General features: G+C 40.2%; 1 pseudogene; it reads left to right on the plus strand.

Moving 5' to 3' along the window:
- The window catches only part of LOC129056140 (zinc finger protein 285-like), a 31,549-nt pseudogene extending 23,606 nt beyond the window's left edge, over window positions 1-7,943 (plus strand).
- The last annotated feature ends 8,105 nt before the right edge of the window (window positions 7,944-16,048 follow it).

The raw sequence follows: 16,048 nt of genomic DNA on the forward strand, positions 1-16,048 counted from the left end.
ATCTATGGGTTGCTTCTGCAGAAAAATCAATGTTTATCCAATGTTTTGGATAAACCAGTGTTAAAGGAACCAAGGGAAAACTTTGGTTTGGTTGGCAGTTACAATAGCCAACACTTATTTGTTCGTAGTAAGTGTAATCTAAGTGTTGGCTTATTTGATTACTTTTTGATAAATATCTAACCTCGTTTTCATTTCTCAGAGGTTCATATACAGTTATGTGTTACCTAAGTTTAGTTTATGAGATAGAGATACGGTTTGGCTATATCCCTACCCAAGTCTCATCTTGAATTTTAGCTCCCATAATTCCCACATGTTGTAGGAGGGGCCTGGTAGGAGGTAACTGAATCATGGGGCACGGTTCTTTCTCGTGCTGTTCTTATGAGAGTGACTACGTCTCATGAGATTTGATGGTTTTATAAATTGGTGTTCCCCTGCACAGGCTTTCTGTTTGCCTGCCGCCATGTAGGATGTCCCTTTGCTCTTCCTTCACCTTCTGCCATGATTGTGAGGCCTCCACAGCCACATGGAACTATGAGTCAATTAAAACTCTTTCCTTTATAAATTATCCAGTCTTGGGTATGTCTTTATTAGCAACATGAGAATGGACTAATACAGATAGTTACTGTTATTATCCCCCTTTTATGGACGTATTACTCTGTTTTCACACTGCTGATAAAGACATACAGGAGACTGGGCAATTTACAAAAGACAGAGAAGTATTAGACTTACAGTTCCACATCCCTGGGGAGGCCTCATAGTCATGGTGCAAGGTGAAAGGCACGTCTCACATGGTGGTAGACAAGAGAAGAGAGTTTGTGCAGGGAAACTACCCCCCCGCTTTTTTTTTTTTTTTGAGTCTGGCTCTGTAGCCAGGCTGCAGTACAGTGATGCTATCTTGGCTCACTGCAACCTCCAACTACCAAGTTCAGGCAATTCTCCTGCCTTAGCCAACCCAGTATCTGGGAATACAGGCATGCGCCACCATGCCCAGATAATTTTTGTATTTTTTAGTAGAGACGGGGTTTCACCATGTTGGCCAGGATTGTCTCAATCTCTTGACCTCCTGATCAACCCACTTTGCCTCCCAAAGTGCTGGGATTACAGGTGTGAGCCACTGCGCCCATTCAGAATCTCCCTTTTAAAAACCATCAGATCTCATGAGACTCATTCACTATCATGAGAATAACACAGGAAAGACCCGCCCCCATAATTCAATCACCTCCTACTGGGTTCTTCCCATGACACATGGGAATTGTGGGAGTTACAATTCAAGATGAGATTTGAGTGGGGACACAGACAAACCATATTATCCCACCCCAGCCCCTCCCAAATCTTATGTCCTTACATTTCAAACAAATCGTGCCTCCCAACAGTCCCACAAAGTCTTAACTCATTTCAACATTAACTCAAAAGTCCACAGTCCAGTGTCTCATCTGAGACAAGCCAAGTCTCTTCCATCTATGAGCCTGTAAAATAAAAAAACAATGTATTTACTTCCTAGATACAGTGCAGGTACAGGCATTGTGTAAATGCAGCTGTTCCAAATGGGAGAACTTGGCCAAAACAAAGGGGCTACAGGCCCCATGCAAGTCTGAAATCCAACGGGGCAGTCAAATCTTAAAGCTCGATAGTGATCTCCTTTGACTCCATGTCTTGCATCCTGATCACGCTGATGTAAGAGATAGGTTTCCATGGTCTTGGGCAGCTCCATCCCTGTGGCTCTGCAGAGTATAGTCTCCCTTCCGGCTGCTTTTGTGGGCTGGTGTTGAGTGTTTGTGGCTTTTCCAGGCACAGGGTGCAAGCTGTCGGATCTAGCATTCTGTTTTCTGAAGGACAGTGGCCCTCGTCTCACAGCTCCACTAGGTAGTGCCCTGGTAGGGACTCTGTGTGGGGGCTGTGACATGTGGGAATTATGGGACATGACACCTGGGAATTATGGGAGTTACAATTCAAGACGAGATTTGGGTGGGGACACAGCCAAACCATATCAATGGATGAAACAACTGAGTCACGGAATTCATAACTTGCCCATGATCACACAGCTTATAAGAAGAACTAGGACTTGAGCCTTCCTAATCTTGCCCTAGGTCCTGTGTTTTTAATAAATAACCTCGTGAAACCAAAGTGTAATCTGTAAACACAGGACCTTCTACATAAATCTGCATATCCCTGCAGTTGTTTCTCAGACTGCAGGATAAAACCCTCTTGGTGAGTCCTGAAATCAAATTACTGTGTCATAACTAGCAATTTTTAAAAAGCAAAATAGATTAATAGAACAGAAAACAAAAGAATTTATCAAAGTTCATTGCACATTGTATGTAAGTATCAGCTGATAAAACTTCTGTTTTAGTGAGCAGTCTGTGTTGATGTTCATGCCTATTCCTACTGGATCACAGTGCTGATTTTATTGTGGGTTACGATCAGAACAATTTGGAAACCACTGCTTAAAGCCCATTTGGGGCTGCTCATGGTCTCCCTTTCCCTGATACTATCTTATAAACTAAAGTCACTTTCAATAAAACAACCCAGAAAGGACCTTAAACCAGAAGCAGTATCCAATGGGACTTGACCATGATATTCATGCCATTTTGAAACCCATCGTAGGGTCCCAAAAATATGATCATCCTCTTCTGCCTCAGCCCCCCGTTTGTTATATACCACAATCTTGCTTCCCTGGGTGCCAGGCCTTTGACAATCCACACTATCTGTTCCCCATTCTCATAGTCATGGCTGTTTGAGATTCTGCAATAACTTAAAAGGTAAGAACTTAAGGAAATGGATTATGGGATCTGAGTGGTCTCTATCTTTTCACGAAGACAAAGAACCTCGGGGAACATAAAAAGGCTGTCTCTTAGAGCTTGTCTCAGAGGTTTACATATGCATCCCCGCACAATGCCAGGACCATGTTTCACAATGTTTATCCCTATTTCAATCCCCATTGCCTTTTTATCCCCATCCCCTTAAGGCTCACCATGTACAGTTGTGCAGGTTGTACACAAACATACATGATAGTCCTCCATATGACAGTGATGTGAAGGAAGGGAAGCCATCAGGAGATAGAACCTGTTTGTTTCTGAAACCTCTTGTGACCCTTTGTGTCCCTTACTCTGCCCAACATATGAAAAACACTCCATCAATATGTATTATTTCTATACACACATACACTACATAAAATGGGAGCCTTTCCCATACCTTTTGTAGCAAGATTATTAAAGGCTTTTTATTGACTACTCTTATAGCGGGGAGGTGAATTTCTTCCTTCATAAATTTTTCCTAAGATTTCCTTTTATTCTTTTTTGCTGTGTGGGGGTTGAAAGGTCTTGCCGTTTCACCCAGGCTGGAATACAGTGGCACAATCTTGGATCACTGCAGCCTCTGCATCACAGGATCAAGCAATCTTCCAACCTCAGATTTCCAAGTAGCTGGGATCATAGGCAAAACCGAGACAATTTTTAATTTTTTTATAGAGATGCGATCTCACCGTACTGCCCAGCCTGGTCTTAATCTCCTGAACTTGAGTGACCCTCCCACCTCAGCCTCTGAAAGTGTTGCTATGACAAGCATAAGCCACTGCACCTGGCCAAGATTTCTGTTAATTTCCCTACAATACTTGATTTCTAATTGGCAGCTCACAGGTTAGAATTATTGTTGCTCTAACTGTTTCACATGTCAATGGAAGCCAGGGACAACTTCCCACCCCATCATATTTCATTTTCTCAAAACCTCTGGACAGGTGATTCACAAATTCTCTTTCTTCTCATGGGAGACGGGATTAAAAAAACATTTTGAATCTTCAGGAAAAGGGGTTAAATTACCTTTCTCAAGAAGTGCTTCATTGCTGGCAGATTTGGAAACAAATGATCCGGGATTTAAGTGTGAGTCAGGATTATATCATGAACCTTCAAGAACAGTGTTCCCCACATTTAGAAGATGTTTACCTCTGTGAAGAGTGGGCAGGCATGTCTCTTCAGATTTCTGAAAACAAAAACTATGTAGTAAATGCCATTATCAAAAATCGAGATATCACAGCATGTCAAAGCCTGACACAGGTTCTTACCGCAGAATCTTGGAAGAAAGCCAACATAATAAACGAGCCCCAGAAATCTCAGGGAAGATATAAGGGAATTTATGTGGAAAAGAAATTGTACAGACGTGCTTGGCATGATGACAGCCTCAATTGGACCTCACGTGATCATCATGAGTCCCAAGAATGTAAAGGAGAGGACCCTGGTAGACACCCAACTGTGGGAAAAACTTGATTATGAAATCAACAGTTGAACAACATGATGCGGCCCATGCTTTACCACAGCCTTTCACATGTAATAACTGTGGGGTGGCCTTTGCAGATGATACAGATCCTCGTGTCCATCACAGCACTCACCTAGGAGAAAAATCTTATAAATGTGACCAGTATGGAAAGAACTTAAGTCAGAGCCAATATCTTATCATTCATTGTAAAACCCACTCAGAAGAGACTCCCTATGAATTCCACGAATGGCCTACAGGCTGCTAACAGAGCTCAGACTTTCCCAGATGTCAGAAAGTCCCCTCAGGAGACAATCCCTACAAATGTAAAGAATATGGCAAGGGCTTCAGGTGCAACTCCTCCCTTCACAACAATCATCGAGTCCACAAAGGGGAGATGCCCTACAAATGCGACTTATGTGGTAAAGCGTTTGGATTTAGGTCACTTCTTTGTATTCATCAGGGAGTACACACAGGGAAAAAGCCCAACAAATGGTGAAGAGTGTGGGAAGGGCTTTGAACAGTACTCCAACCTTCTTATCCATCAGAGAGTCCACACTGGAGAGAAGCCCTACACATCCAGTGAGTGTGGCAAGTGTTTTAGTTCAAGCTCCGTTCTTCAAGTCCACTGGAGGTTTCACACAGGGGAGAAACCTTATAGGTGTGGTGAGTGTGGAAAGGGCTTCAGCCAAAGTACACAGCTTCACATTCACCAGAGAGTCCACACAGGGGAGAAACCATACAAATGCAATGTTTGTGGAAAGGATTTTGCTTATAGCTCTGTTCTTCACACTCATCAGAGAGTTCATACTGGAGAAAAACCATATAAATGTGAAGTGTGTGGAAAGTGCTTTAGTTACAGTTCATATTTTCACTTCCATCAGAGTGATCACACCAGACAGAAATTATATAAATGTGATGAGTGTGGTAAAGGCTTCAGCCGGAATTCAGATCTTCATGTTCATCTCAGATTCCACACAGGACAGAGACCCTATAAGTGTAAGGCATGTGGTAAGGGCTTCAGTCGTAATTCACACCTCCTTGCCCAACAGAGAGTGCATATATATGAGACACAGTACACACATTGTGAGCATGGCAAAGACCTTCTGACTCATCAAAGACTACATGAGCAGAGAGAAACATTATAAACGTAGTAAGTCAGGGCTAAATTAGGAAAACAGAAGCCACACTGTATTCCAGATAATAGAAGCTTACTCAGCCTGTGGGAGGGCTGGGGGAGCAAAAGACAGGGACACTGCCATCGACAATGTCAGCCCGCAGCACTGGGGTGTGCCAGGCAAGTATTGTGGATTTCAAGAACTTCTGTATGCTACAATGGCAAAGTAGGTTACTCTTGACAAATGGGTGGTTTGTGGTAGTGTTTGTAGTTAGAGGTCAAATTTCCATTAAAGGGTGTATCCAGGAAAAAAATTCTAATTGGGATGATTATGGTAAGTTCTTCAGTTTAGCCAAAGTCCCTAGATATTTTTTAGTCCCCAACGGAAAAATACTCTCTGTATGAAGAACATTCAAAAGTGTGCTCGGAAATGAAACCAATGCTCTTACTATGAAAGAATATTAGTACTCAGGTTTTCCATGAGATTCTCTGCACAGGCAAGAAGCTCTGCAGAAGTGACATTTGAAGGATGCGGCAAAGGTAGTGCTGTATTAATCACACTGGTTCCATTTCCTTGCAAATAAGAAGACTCTATTCCTCAGTAACTCTTGCAGTTAAGAGTGTGCCTATGTTTGAGTTCTAGCCAATGGAGTGTGAGCAAAAGTGATACAAGCCACTTTCAGGTCTAGCCTTTATAAACATCCTCAGGCTTCTCTATCCCTGCCAAGGTGACCCTGGAGGCTGCTTATTCCAGACTGGGTCGATAGAAGTTCGCTATCTGATCTGTGTTGGCTTTCTTTTTAGAGTAAGAAATAAAAATTCATTGTGTCTCACCACTGAGATTTTTAGTGGTTTATTTGTTACTGCAGCATTGCCTAGGCCATCCTGACTAGCATGGAGGGATTTTATAGCAATATGTTTCATTGTCATTGGAGTCCACATACAGAAGCAACATTGTAATTCAGAGTTCAAAGCTTTTAAGTCTTTAAGGCTTGATGTGGCAGTGCAACCATCTAAAATGGTATGGATGGGACTTCTCCAGTGATAACCTTCATTCTTTGGTGTGTACACCAAAAAGAAATGTTCAAGATGATATAGCTGTGGTAAAACTTTACTGAAAAGTACAACCCACAGATGTAAGAAATCTCATACAATAGAGAAACTCTGTAGGGTGGGAGCTGAATAAATTTGTCAGCTCACACATTAAATGCGATTAAAAATTAACTAGAATAGGTGTTCTGTGGTTAGTCTTAATAAAATTAATTGAATAAAGCTAACATTTACTAAAGTGAGCAATAACATGTAAAAAACCAACAGTGTTCATTTCAGACTGATGCAGTCTTCTTCTCAGCAGACTTGTATAATAAGGGGTTTTTAAAGGATGCTTTTTCTGTCAGCTTCCTCCCAAAATTGTCATTTAATTGGGGATAACAGATGAAATCGAGAGGCGATCTCTTTGCTCTTTTTTTTTTTTTTTTTGGAAACAGGGTATTGCTCTGTCACCCAGGTGGCTGGAGTGCAGTGGCCTGATCATGGCTCACTGCTGAAGCCTTGAACTCCTGGGCTCAAGTGATCCTCCTGCCTCAGCCTCCTGAGTAGCTGGGACTACAGGCATATACCACCATGTTCAGCTAATGTTTTCTTTAAAAAATTTACTTGTAGAGATGGGGTCTTGCTTTATTTCCCAGGTTAGTCTCATTCTGGTTTCAAGTGATCTTCCTACCTCAGCTTCCCAAAGTGCAGGGATTACAAGTGTGGGCCACTGCACTCAGCCCACAATGTCTTTTATTTTTTCTTCAAAAACAATGTCCTTTTTTGTTTTAATTGACTTATAGGTTTCTTCATTTGGATCATGGTTTATTCCTAGTTTTTCCTTCATTACATTTTCCTGCCAGTTATAGTTTGTAAATAGAATAGCCAGTCAAGTGCAAATAAAACCGTCCCTGAAGTGTCATTTTCTTACTGATCAGGTGGATAAGAGTGAAGTATTTTAAAAATTCTATGTCAGTAGAAATGAGGAAATGAGTGTTCTTACATAAGTTGGTGGGGAAAAAAAACAGGTACAAAGTTGCTGGAGAGGATCTTGTCTATATATATCATATGTACAATTTGCATTGTCTTTGAGCCAATGATCCTCCTTCTCAGAATGTATTTTTAGGATGTAATTACATGAGTGGAAAAATATGGTTTCAGAAAGAAATATATTCTAAGAATTTTGCAATGAGAAGACCGTAAACAATCTGAAGCTTCATGTGTAAGAATTAAGTAAATTAAGGCATCCCATATAATGGAATAACATGGCTCCATCAACAATGATCTAGATCTATAAACATGTCCACATATTATTGTCCATGTCCACTACATACTCCAGTCTTCCTACGCAAACAGTAGGTTAGAGAAAAAATCTGGGATACACATTATCCCAGGAAGCTTTTGGGGTTTACAATGGGTGCTACATTCCCTCATGACCGACTCAGCCCTCAGCCTTGGTGGAGGTGTCCCAGGCAATCCTCCAGTTTGGTCAGGAGCAGCCCTTGCATATCACATTAAGGTTTTTAAATATATGATGCTAACAGGATTGTCTCCCTACTTCATATCATTGTTTGCTTTTCCTCTTGTAACAAAGTAGCATGGAAAAAGCAGAAATTAGTCTAGCACCCAATCAGTGGGAGCCAATCTCATTTACAAATGTAGATGCAGAGATCCTAAATAAATATGAGCATGTCAAATCCAATGATTTGATAAAAGCATAACAGACTCTGCTCATGTATAATTTATCCTAAATATGCTTATCAGCTTCTGCCTCATAACACACACAAGAACTGAGTAGCTCTAAATACAAATTTATTTAGCTCATGATGTGTGAGCTGGCAAGTTCAGTTGGCCTTAGCTGAGCAGTTCTGTTGTGGGACATGCTAGATTACCTTAACTGGGCTTTGTGCATGCATCTGCATTCAGCTGATGGCTCATCTGGGCCTGGCTGTTTTATGATGGTCATAGATGAGACAATGAAGTTCTCTCTGTCATCATGGTCTCTCATCCTCCAGAAGACCAATCTAGGGTTGGTCCCATAGTGCCTGGGTTTCAAGAGCAAAAACTGTGATCTCTTAAGGCCTCATCAGAGAACAGGCTCAATGATACTTCCACCACATTCTAATGATTAAAGCAAGTCACAACACTGGCCCAGATTCATGCGGTGGGATTAAGACGAGATAAAAAATGTTGAGACATAATCATTGGAAGGAAAACGAAGGAACTATTTTTATGTTAGAGAATAATGTTATTTACTCATAAAATTCAAATTCACCTGTAAAATTTGACCAGTTGAAGTCTGTTTTAAAATTATCAGGTCAAAAAATTGGTTTCACACGAAATTGGCACATGAAAATTCATAGCATCACTATGTAAGTGTCTTTTATAAAATGCAGCCAAAATGTTTCATTCACAATAACAATTGTGTGCAAAGACCAGAATTGTCCAAAGGTAATTCTGGGAGTTCCCTTTGGGATGCGTAGGTGAGGAGCTATCTGGAGCCTCCGACTCCCACATTCTTCAGTGGGAAGGGCTTTACATGAGCTCAACTTCCCAGCGGCTTTCTCTTTCTGATGGGAGGTGTTAGAACCTGGCTTTCTCATGCAACTTCTGTGAAGCTCTGACAACTAAAGCCAGATTGTCTGTTTTAGTCAATATGTTGGATCAGTTAGTCATTTGATCTGACAACTAAAGCCAGATTTTCTGCCTTAATTAAGTAGTCCAGATTACCTTCATAGTCAATTTGTTCCCCCACCAACATAGATGCCTTCACAATTGCTCTTTAAGAAGGATAAAAGCATAGGGGTGAGGTGTGGTCTATCTCCTCCTTCACCCAGGCCCTGGTGATTCTTCAAGTGGTGAGAGAAATTGTGGTCCTGTGCGTTCTCTTCCAGATCCTTAGCTTATGTGTTTTCCCTATAAAACTTCGTCCTAATCCCAGCACTTTGGGAGGCCGAGGTGGGTGAATCAAGAGATCAGGAGTTTAAGACCAGCCTGGCCAACATAGTGAAACCCCGTCTCTACTAAAAATACAAAAAATTAGCTGGTCATAGTGGCAGGCACCTGTAATCCCAGCTACTCAGGAGGCTGAGGCTTGAGCCCAGGAGGTGGAGGTTGCAATGAGCCAAGATCGCACCACTGCACTCCAGCCCAGGCGACAGGGAGAGACTCTGTCTCAAAAAAAAAAAAAGAAGTCCCTTATGTGTGATGATAAAATTTGATGAAGAGCAACATTGGTGGACTTACACTACAAGAGATCAACATTTATTATAAATTTTCTGTAATTAATACAGTGTAGTATTAGCTCAGGAGAGAAAAAAATAGATCAATGGAAAAGAATAGGGAGTCCAAAAACAGATCCACATGTATACAGTAAGTCAGTTTATCAGCCTTGAATATGTTGGAGAAATAATAGTCATTTTAATAACTGATGCTGGGTTCACTGGCTACTTAACACTAGTTCTTCATAAAATTGCAGGTAATAAATACAAATAACATGCAGCTGGAAGACTGGGATCAGTGGCTGTGCCTCCACTAGACTGCCCATAGAAACACATAGTAACAGCTACCAAAGGTGTCTGATCTGTCTTGTCATTTTTTTAACCCATTTTGTTCAGGTATAATTTACATAAAGTGCAGATTTTAACTACATTTGTTTTAAAAATGTACATATCCTTGTTAATAATGCACATTCAACATGTTAAACATTTTCTTTACCCCAAAAAGTTCCCTTGTGCCCCTTTCCCTTCATTTCTTTCCAAAAAAGGATATAATCACTGTTTTGGTTTCTATCACCATATGTTGGATTTGTCTGTTCTTGAACTTTATATAAATTAAGTCATACTGTAATATACTCTTGTATTTGGCTTTTTTTCATTCAACATGGTTTTCTAAATTAGTAATTTATAATAAAGAGTGTTGCATATTTTCTATTGTTTATAAATTTTGTTCCAAAAACATTCTATGTTAGTAAAATTTATAGTAAACTTCTATAATGTACATACTTTTCTTTCTGGAGAGCCATTTATTAAACATTTATTAGCATACCACTAACAGAGGAGATGTAACCCCAGAATTGGCCTTTTTCTTCTGAAGTCAACTGGCTTTGAATTAGAATGTAGCATTAGTTATTATTCCTCATTCCCCACTCATTCTCTGTATCTACTTCCCTTATTATTTTCTTTTATTTTTCTGCAGACACTATGGTTACTTAGGTGTCTACTTCTCTTTTTCTGCATGGCTTTGAGTGGAGACACTGGTCACTTTTGTTCCCCACTGCCTTTTCAAAGGTGCATGTTAGGGAACAAAAATATAGTGTCTCCCTCTAGAGCAGTAGATTTGTTTATGGCCCACTCTAGTGAAGACAGTGTCTCCCTCTAGGGTGAAGGGCAGTGGTTTTGTTCCCATGGGCTATCATAAAAGATTCAGGTTTCCTAAGCTTAGGGTTCTATTCCTACAATGTAGCCTGCAAGGCCTGCAGCACCTGGCTTTCCATGTCACTCTATGGGATTAGAATGCCAAAAGTCATTGCAAAGAATGACACTCTGGCTACTGCTGTGGTTGTGACTAAATAAAGTCCTTTGTCTCAGAGCCAGGAGTCTCTCGTCTTGTGCCAGCATCTGTGAGACTGTCAGGCTAACTTGTGAGCTCATAAATTGGTTACTTTCAGATCCTTGGTTTTTGATGGAAATAAATGTCTCTTAATCTTAGATGCAAACTAGAGCTGCCTGGAATGCTTTCAGCTTTTTACAATTTTTTACTGGTGAAATATACATAACATGAAATTTACCATCTTCAACATTTTTTTTTTTTTACACTGAAAAAAAAGTTTTTATTTTTTTATTTTTTTATTTTTTCTTTTATTATTATTATTATTATTATCATTATTATACTTTAGGTTTTATGGTACATGTGCGCAATGTGCAGGTAAGTTACATATGTATACATGTGCCATGCTGGTGCGCTACACCCACCAACTTGTCATCTAGCATTAGGTATATCTCCCAATGCTATCCCTCCCCCCTCCCCCCACCCCACAACAGTCCCCGAAGTGTGATGTTCCCCTTCCTGTGTCCATGTGTTCTCATTGTTCAATTCCCACCTATGAGTGAGAATATGCGGTGTTTGGTTTTTTGTTCTTGCGATAGTTTACTGAGAATGATGATTTCCAGTTTCATCCATGTCCCTACAAAGGACGGGAACTCATCATTTTTTATGGCTGCATAGCATTCCATGGTGTATATGTGCCACATTTTCTTAATCCAGTCTATCATTGTTGGACATTTGGGTTGGTTCCAAGTCTTTGCTATTGTGAATAATGCGGCAATAAACATACGTGTGCATGTGTCTTTATAGCAGCATGATTTATAGTCCCTTGGGTATATACCCAGTAATGGGATGGCTGGGTCGAATGGAATTTCTAATTCTAGATCCCTGAGGAATCGCCACACTGACTTCCACAAGGGTTGAACTAGTTTACAGTCCCACCAACAGTGTAAAAGTGTTCCTATTTCTCCACATCCTCTCCAGCACCTGTTGTTTCCTGACTTTTTAATGATTGCCATTCTAACTGGTGTGAGATGGTATCTCATTGTGGTTTTGATTTGCATTTCTCTGATGGCCAGTGATGGTGAGCATTTTTTCATGTGTTTTTTGGCTGCATAAATGTCTTCTTTTGAGAAGTGTCTGTTCATGTCCTTCGCCCACTTTTTGATGGGGTTGTTTGTTTTTTTCTTGTAAATTTGTTGGAGTTCATTGTAGATTCTGGATATTAGCCCTTTGTCAGATGAGTTGGTTGCGAAAATGTTCTCCCATTTTGTAGGTTGCCTGTTCACTCTGATGGTAGTTTCCTTTGCTGTGCAGAAACTCTTTAGTTTAATTAGATCCCATTTGTCAATTTTGGCTTTTGTTGCCATTGCTTTTGGTGTTTTAGACATGAAGTCCTTGCCCATGCCTATGTCCTGAATGGTAATGCCTAGGTTTTCTTCTAGGGTTTTTATGGTTTTAGGTCTAACATTTAAGTCTTTAATCCATCTTGAATTGATTTTTGTATAAGGTGTAAGGAAGGGATCCAGTTTCAGCTTTCTACATATGGCTAGCCAGTTTTCCCAGCACCATTTATTAAATAGGGAATCCTTTCCCCATTTCTTGTTTTTGTCAGGTTTGTCAAAGATCAGATACTTGTAGATATGTGGCATTATTTCTGACGGCTCTGTTCTGTTCCATTGATGTATATCTCTGTTTTGGTACCAGTACCATGCTGTTTTGGTTACTGTAGCCTTGTAGTATAGTTTGAAGTCAGGTAGTGTGATGCCTCCAGCTTTGTTCTTTTGGCTTAGGATTGACTTGGCGAACCCGGAAGAAGTTGAATCTCTGAATAGACCAATAACAGGAGCTGAAATTGTGGCAATAATCAATAGCTTACCAACCAAAAAAAGTCCAGGACCAGATGGGTTCACAGCCGAATTCTACCAGAGGTACAAGGAGGAACTGGTACCATTCCTTCTGAAACTATTCCAATCAATAGAAAAAGAGGGAATCCTCCCTAACTCATTTTATGAGGCCAGCATCATCCTGATACCAAAGCCTGGCAGAGACACAACAAAAAAAGAGAATTTTAGACCAATATCCTTGATGAACATTGATGCAAAAATCCTCAATAAGATACTGGCAAACAGAATCCAGCAGCACATCAAAAAGCTTATCCACCATGATCAAGTGGGCTTCATCCCTGGGATGCAAGGCTGGTTCAATATACGCAAATCAATAAATGTAATCCAGCATATAAACAGAACCAAAGACAAAAACCACATGATTATCTCAATAGATGCAGAAAAGGCCTTTGACAAAATTCAACAACCCTTCATGCTAAAAACTCTCAATAAATTAGGAATTGATGGGACGTATCTCAAAATAATAAGAGCTATTTATGACAAACCCACAGCCAATATCGTACTGAATGGGCAAAAACTGGAAGCATTCCCTTTGAAAACTGGCACAAGACAGGGATGCCCTCTCTCACCACTTCTATTCAACATAGTGTTGGAAGTTCTGGCCGGGGCAATTAGGCAGGAGAAGGAAATAAAGGGTATTCAATTAGGAAAAGAGGAAGTCAAATTGTCCTTGTTTGCAGATGACATGATAGTATATCTAGAAAACCCCATTGTCTCAGCCCAAAATCTCCTTAAGCTGATAAGCAACTTCAGCAAAGTCTCAGGATACAAAATCAATGTGCAAAAATCACAAGCATTCTTATACATCAATAACAGACAAACAGAGAGCCAAATCATGAGTGAACTCCCATTCACAATTGCTTCAAAGAGAATAAAATACCTAGGAATCCAACTTACAAGGGATGTGAAAGACCTCTTCAAGGAGAACTACAAACCACTGCTCAAGGAAATAAAAGAGGATACAAACAAATGGAAGAACATTCCATGCTCATGGGTAGGAAGAATCAATATCATGAAAATGGCCATCCTTCCCAAGGTAATTTACAGATTCAATGCCATCCCCATCAAGCTACCAATGACTTTCTTCACAGAATTGGAAAAACTACTTTAAAGTTCATATGGAACCATCTTCAACATTTTTAAGTGTATAGCTTAGTAGTGTTAAGTACATTTACATTGTTGTACAACCAATCTCCAAAACCCATTTTATCTTGCAAAACTAAAACTCTATCCCATTCAACAGCAACCCTCAATTTTCCCCTGCTCCCAGCCATTGGCAACCACTATACTTTGTGTCTCTATGCATTTGACTTCTGAGTCACATAAATGGAATCATACAGTATTTGACTTTTTTTTTTTCTTTTGAAATGGAGTCTCGCTCTGTCACCCAGGCTGGAGTGCAGTGGTTCCATCTTGGCTCACTGCAAGCTCCGCCTCCAGGGCTCATGCACGCCATCTTCCTGCCTCAGCCTCCTGAGTATCTGGGACTACAGGCACATTCCGCCACGCCTGGCTAATTTTTTGTATTTTTAATAGAGATGGGGTTTCCCCATGTTAGCCAGGATTGTCTCGATCTCCTGACCTTGTGATCCACCCACCTCGGCCCCCCAAAGTGCTGGGATTACAGGCGTGAGCCACCACACCTGGCCCAGTATTTGCCTTTTTGTGACTGGCTTATTTAACTTACCATAGTGTCCTTAAGATTTATTTGTGTTGTAGAATATGTCAGAATTTTCTTCCTTTGTACACTTGGGTTTCTTCCAATTTTGGCTACTGTGAATAATGCTATTATGAACATAGGAGTACAAATATCTCTTCAAGACCTTGCTTTCAATTCTTTTGAACACACACCCCGAAGTGGAATTACTGGATCATATGGTAATTGTATTTTCAATTTTTTCAGGATCTGCCGTTCTGTTTTCAATAGAAGCTGCCTCCATTTAACATAATGTTTTTAACTTCATTTATACTATTATGCTTGTCAGTCTTCATTTTATGTTCAGAGTAATCAGGAAATTACCACAGTTTTCTCATTCTCACGTTGGTGAACATTTGTTTCCAGGTTTTGGAAATTTTGAATTAAGCTACTAAGAATATACTTGTATTGGCGTTTTTGCAGACATATGCTTTGATTTCTCTTGGGTAAATACCTAAGAGTTGAATTGCTGTCATAGGCTAAGTGTATGTTATCTTTATGAAGAATTGCCTGTCCTTGTCTATTAACATAAAGAATGAGGTACTTTACTGTTCACTTAAATTCTTTATGTGGTTGGGCTGTGTGAGGCGGCACATACCTGTAACATACCTGTAGTCTCAACTACTGGGGAGGCAGAAGGATGACTTGAGGGCAGGAGTTTGAGGCTATTGGGTGCTACAATCGTGCCTGTGAATAGCCACTGCACTCTAGCCTGGGCAACTTAGCTAAAAAAATTTATGTGCTTAAAATTTCAATATGTTTATGAAATTTTTGTATAATGATTTTGTAAAAGAAAACTTTCCCATACTCCTAGGCACTAATTATTTTCAAAACATGAAGAATATATTTTAAATGGTGTCAGGCACAAGTCTAATTTTAATTTTTTCCAATTGGATAGTCAAGGCTTTCAACATTTATTGATGAGTCCCTTTTTTATTTACTGATCTTAAAGGTCACATTTATACTACACTAGGTATATCCATTCCTAGAGTCTCCTATCTTCCATGTTTATTACTGAAATCTCTGACTTTTTTTTTTTTTTTTTTGAGATAGAATCTTGCTCTGTCACCAGGCTGGAATGCAGTGGCACGATCTTGGCTCACTGCAACTTCCGCTTCCTGGGTTCAAGTGATTCTCCTGCCTCAGCCTCCTGAGTAGCTGGCATTACAGGTGCCCGCCAACATGCCCAGCTAATTTTTGTATTTTTAGTAGAGAGGAGGTTTCATCATGCTGGCCAAGATGTTCTCCTGACCTCATCATCCACCCACCTCGGCATCCCAAAGTGCTGGGATTACAAGCATGAGCCACCATACCCAGCCAATTTTTGTTTATTCTCAAACCACTATCTCACATCTTTAAGAATTATACTTTTGGTACAAGGCAAATAACAGTGAATATGCTAAGTGTCTGTTTAACTTTACCATTTCTAAAAGTGACTATACCACTTTATACTTCCATTAGCAATCAAAGAAAGATCAGTTGTTCTACATGCTAACCAACACTTGG

This window comes from Pongo abelii, chromosome 13 (genome assembly GCF_028885655.2).
Source record: "Pongo abelii isolate AG06213 chromosome 13, NHGRI_mPonAbe1-v2.0_pri, whole genome shotgun sequence".
NCBI lineage: Eukaryota > Metazoa > Chordata > Mammalia > Primates > Hominidae > Pongo > Pongo abelii.